Source organism: Echinops telfairi, unplaced genomic scaffold (assembly GCF_000313985.2).
Source record: "Echinops telfairi isolate 266 unplaced genomic scaffold, ASM31398v2 ScPeMD7_4;HRSCAF=17, whole genome shotgun sequence".
Lineage (NCBI taxonomy): Eukaryota > Metazoa > Chordata > Mammalia > Afrosoricida > Tenrecidae > Echinops > Echinops telfairi.
Genome location: NW_022103900.1, coordinates 46,798,809 through 46,804,895, shown reverse-complemented (window position 1 = coordinate 46,804,895; position 6,087 = coordinate 46,798,809).

The window sequence follows — 6,087 nt, the reverse complement described above, 5'->3', positions numbered from 1 at the left end:
CTTAAGGCCATGGTTAGAGCCACGGTGTCCATCCATCTCGGGGAGGGCCTTCCTCTTCCTCTGCCGCCCCTCCACTTTATCAAGCATGGTGTCCCTCTCCAGGGATTAGCCTCTCCTGACAGCACGTCCAAAGGACATGAGGCCAAGTCTTGCCATCCTTCCCTCTCAGGCAGCAGTTCTCAACTTGTGGGTCTCGACCCCTTTGGGGGTCGAATGACCCTTTCACAGTGACTCCCTGCTTCATAAGATTAGGTAAATGACAGTGATGAAGTAGAACGAAAATAATGTTATGTTTGGGGGGGGGGGTCACCACCACATGAGGAACTGTATTAAGGGTCATGATATTAGGAAGGATGAGAACAACTGCTCTAGAATAACACAGTTCATTTACAGGGGCACATACGACTTCAAAAATAGATATCCCAAGATAATTTATGAATCTGCAGATATTTGACTATGACCTCCGCTAGACTGATTCATCACTTCTGTCATTTTCTGTTGACCACATGAGTCACTAAGGTCAGCCAGTATGAAAGGAGCAGGAAGTATGTTTCAGTTATAGAGGTAAGAGAAGCAAATAATTCGTAGTTAGACTGATTATATTAAAATAAATAAGTGATTCAATCTTCTAATTGAATTATTAGATATCTGAATTTTAAATTAGTCAGGGATTAATTCTGTCCTATGCACAATAGAATCTATTCACTTCGAGAATAAATGTTCCATTGTACTCATAGGATCTTCAGGAATTCCTTGCACACGCTGTGCCACCTCAAAGATATGTGTTTACCTCAATACTCACCTAAAATTAAGCACAAATATTTATTTTAAATAATGGAGAATTTTATTACCTGTAAAAGTTCATATAAGTTGTTTGACAAAGTCTTTCTCTTATGGATTTGTCTATGGTGACAGCTATGTACTAGGTATGTATGGTTATGCACAAGAGACGACTTATATTCTTAGAAAAGTAATGAGTTAATGTCAACCATGATAAAATCATGAACATTCTACAAATCAAGCCATCTCCTAATTAAAAAACAAACTCATTTTCATGAAATAAATTCATTTCTTAACAAGACTATAGAACAGAGTAGAATTACCCTTGTGAGTTCCCAAAATTTTCTCTAAGCAGAGCTTGTCTTTCTCTGGCAAAGCCTCCTCTTGCTCTAGCAGCACTGCTGGTGGTTTCAAACTGCTAACTTTATGGTTAGTAGCAAGATGTGTAATCCACTCTGCCACCAGGGCTCCTTAGCTGGATGTTATCCATTTCCCAATAAACCTCTGAGAGTATGTCTTCACCAATATTCATGTTTTAGATATTTCTCTATATTTTTCTAAATTTCCATCATGAATTTGAACCTAGGCTAAATGGGGGGGATTCAAATAATTTGACAACTAATTCACTGGCCTAATGAAAATTTTAGGTATAAAAAAAGATACACAGAAATATCGAAAGGCAGTTTATTATTTCATAGAGTTTATATTTAAATAAGAAACATAAAAGTGGTACACAAACTAGATCATAAGAGTTTTTAAATATTAATGACAAAAATATTAAATAATTCCTGATTAAAAACAATAAAACTGTTGTTTAAGATATTTCCATGTTGTTGTTTAATTAGCCTCCATTCTTGTATTATTGTTAGCTTTTATCTGAGCATCACTGGCTGTTGGATTTATCCTTAACCATCTTTCCACTGTAGGAGTAGGATTGTACTCCTTTAAAGGCAGGCCAACTAGACAATAGTCACTGCATCTGATACATTAGGTGATGTCTCTTCTCCAAACATACTATATTCTTCTTTGAAAAAACATTTTCTGCTTCTGCTGAACTCACAGAAATTGTTCTGACAATATTTTCAGTTCTTCGAACTAAAATTTGAGTGATAATTCACTCAAAATATCTCATGGGACTTTGGGGTGTATCACAAAGCCAAAAAAAATGGCAGCGTGTCACCCTCAGGTTGTTGGGCACTGTTTCTCTTTATGTCATATGTTTGTTTACTGAAGTAACACTCACAAGGGAATAAAAATGTAGTATTTCATCAAAAGTATAACAAGTTTATGAAATGAATCAATAAATATTACAAGCATAGGTCCATCCAATTATTTTATAGCTATGGATAGATATAAATCCATAGACATATTTGTTTTATTATATGTTATATCATATTGTTTTATTATACATTAGTATATGTTTAATATCAATGGATAAACACTAACATGGGCACTTAGAATACACTGTTGTGCAGATGACTGTTGAAAAAGGGCAAGGAAAGCAATTTGTGATTTTCACATTGGGTGGTCCAGTCACCCACATAAGAGAAAATCTGATTTCATGTGCTATTTTAGCAACTGGTTTGCTGAATTCAACAATAAAGTAGGGGGGAGGATATCAGAGGTTCAAGTGAGAAGAAAATGCTTTGAAAGTGAGGATGGCGGCATATGTGCAACTGTGCTTGGCACACTGGAGAAATGTATGGATTATGATAGATGTAAGAGCTCCCAATTAAAAAAAACAACAAACTAAGTATCGGTTCTTCCAACCCAGTGCAAACAACTGAATCCCATCACTGCCTAAACCTTTGAAGAAAATGCTTTTAACTACTAGGCGTACTCTTTCCTCCACAGTTCAAAGTCTGAATTAAGTGTGCTATTCCATATTCTACTTTGAAACCTATATTTCGATTTTGTTTATGAAGACATGAAATTCAAGTTCCCTTCCTAAATCTGATCGTTGTAGCTCCTACTTTTAATTTTTTTAACTCAAAAATCCATACCATGATATCCTGTGACTACATACATTTCTTAAAAGACTGCGATCTACCTTGCTCTTGGTAGCCTCTCTGGTAGCCAAGAAGCTTGACCCAGGAAATCAACTTTTTAAAGACACTTCTTGCTAGAAGCTCTGTATCTTCTTTCCCTTTATATTTAGGCAGCCTCTTTGGGCACGACTCTGTGACTCGCTTCTTGCTGCCATTAGAGCAACATCTGCCTGGACCACTCTCTCCAAAGATAATCATACAGTGTTGCCATGGTCTGCTTTATTATATTTATTACACTTCTACATACTGCATTTCTTCCAATGTGGTCTGCTTCCTTCTCACATGATCCCCCCCCACACACACACACATACATTAACATATTCCATTGATACCCTTCAATGCCAGTAAAGTCTGTATACAGTCAAAGGATTCATTTAAGCACTTAAATTTATTGCATTTATTTTGACGTAGTAGTAATGGTGCATAATCCTGTTGGTCGTATCTGAGGGAAGAGTTCATGGCGATGCTGCTTGATTAATTCACAGTCAACTTTTGGGCATTCCGTCACACACAAATATTATCTGATTATTGCTGTGTCATATGTTCAGAGAGCAAGTATTTAGTCTAGAGAGAAGTTTTGTAAAGAAGCCCACAACTTGAAAAACCTCAAAAAACAACTTTTTGTGTGTGCAGAGGTCCTAGGTGTTGTACAAAGAATTAAGTGACTCATTGAATGAAGATGTGACAATTGTTCATAAAACAGAGCAGGAAAGTGCTCTTAACAGAAAAAAATTTCATTAGCTAGCGCACTTGAAATGCACTACTCTTGATACTCATTTATTAATCCAGCAGTAATCTCTTCCCTTCCATTTTGCCATGTGTTCGTGTGAGCAGAAGCAGGCTTTCATCAAGCATGACTATGCACCACTAGCTCTGTCAGCGACAGAAAAGGTACGCTACGAAATACTCTGTTTCTCTAAAAGACACATACCAAGCCAAAAGTAAATAAGAAGTAAAACAACATAAAAAATAACAAGCTTTCTACTTTTCTGCAACAACAATTTGTGTAGCTATAAGTATACTAGTTGCTGCTTGCTTGTACTAATTTTCATTAGGGATGTAATTTTTTAAAATTTCTGCTTGAAATTCATCATTCAAAATGTTCCCTTGAGAATTATGATGGCAATAAATGTACAAATTTACTTGAAACAATGGATGGATGTACGGACTGTGATAAGAGTTTGTGTTAGTCTGGGTACTTTAGAGAAACAAATCCATAGAAACTCATATGTATAAGAGAGAGTTTTATGTAAAGAGTAAGTGCACTTCAAGAAAACATCCCAACTCAGTGCTGCCCAAGCCCACAGTCCAACATTAGCCCATTTGTCTGATACCAATCCACAAAGTCCTCCTCTATCTCACAAAACACATGCAATGACACCGAATGTAGGAGGAAAGCCAAATCAGTGAGTGTGTAAGCATCTCAGCGCTGGCAGGGGTCTATATATGGCTGCTCCAGTACCTAGAACTGCATCGGCATAGGTCCATGTGGCTTCTCCCCAGGGATGTCTTGCAGGAAGTGAGCCTTTCCAGCTGAAGCAGGGAACTTGCTAAGGCAGGTTCATCCCGGTCCAACCATCACAAAGCAAGAGACTCGAGAACTAGAAAGGCAGAAAGGCGAGGCTCACTGAGCCATTTATCTCTCTGCCATTCAATTAACCCCACATGTGTCTATTGGCCAGGTTGGCACAATAAACTTTAACTCTCAGAGTTGTATGAGCCCCCAATAAAATGATTAAAAAACAAAAAAATATATAATATATGTATAGATATATCAAAAAAATGTTCCCATTGGGTGAAAATTGCATGAACGCTATGTATGACCTCCTACAGCTATATAAGGAAGAAGGTGTGTCAGTTCAGTAGACTAGAGAAACAAATTCATGGACATTCATATGTGTATAAGAAAGAGGTTTATATTTAAGAGTAATTGTACATAAAGAAAACATCCCAGCCCAGTCCAGATCAAGTCCATAAGTCCAATATTAGCCCATGTGTCTGATACCAATCTATAAAGTCCTCTTCAGACTCATGAAACACATGCGATGATGCCAAATGCAGGAAGATGACAGGTCAGTGGGTAAAATGTCTTGTGGATCCAAGGGCAGTAGAGGCATCTTAGTGCTGGCACGGGTCTATATGTAGTTGCTTCAGCACCGAGGCTTTGACTGCCTGTCTCCATGTGGCTTGTCAGCAAGAATGTCTCTCTGGTAGTGAGAGTGCATCCGCCTCCAGTGAGCTATTTATCTCCCTAGCACCTCTAAATGAGGTCATCAACCTACGAGCTGATTGACAGGCTAGACTCCACCCTTCATTCTTAATCCTCTCAAATTGAAAACATATTATGTAACTACCACAGAAGGATAATCCTGTTTTATATCTACCCAAGAATGGCTTTTATAAATCAGAGATCAATCATGACTCTGTCGTTCACCCATCTTTATCCTATTCCAACACCAGCTGTCCCTCCCAACTGTCTGCTTCTCTGGTGGCCTCAGTAATCCATTGCAATGGCTACTCAGAACTCACAGACTAGATTCACCATTATGGAGGGAGGTTAATAAGGAAGCTAATAGGTTATAAAATGTTCAGGATGTAATTCTTTTCTCTGCAGCACCTCTTCTCAGCCATTCTGGCAGGCATGGCTCTCTCTGGTCCTCAGCCTCTCAGCTACCTGGTTCATTGACCTCTGCTAGGTTAAGACAAGTTTTAGTAAGCTCTTTTAGTGAGCATGTACTGATAAATGCTCTAGGGACACCCCACTCAGCAAGCCAGCCTCATGCCCAAACATGCTCAGTTTTACTGTGTTGGGGGGCCTGGAAGTCCACTGCTCTGTCTCAGGTTCTTGGCGCTGTTTCTCTGCTTTTTTGTGTGGTCTCATTGCTGCTCCACTGCGGCCTTTTCGAGTAGAATTCTCAAACGCTTTCAGCCCTCATTCTTCTCTCTTACTGGCCATAGAATTCTCTGTTCCTGCTTCTGAAATGGCTCATTTTATATAATGTGCAATGACAAAACTGATCCATCCACTTTATTAGAGTTTTACAATTCCCTAATTGTATGGTTCCACTCAGTTATTTGGTGGTGATTACAAAGACTATTGACAGAAGAGCACATTGTAGCAAATCTTTTAGGGGAAAATATGAAGGCTATAAAGAAACATATATTTTTTTTCTTTAGCTTTTTTATTGTGGATCTGGAGAAGGTTTAAAGAGAAACTTTTTTTTTCCATTTAATCATCCATACACATGTTGTTTCATGG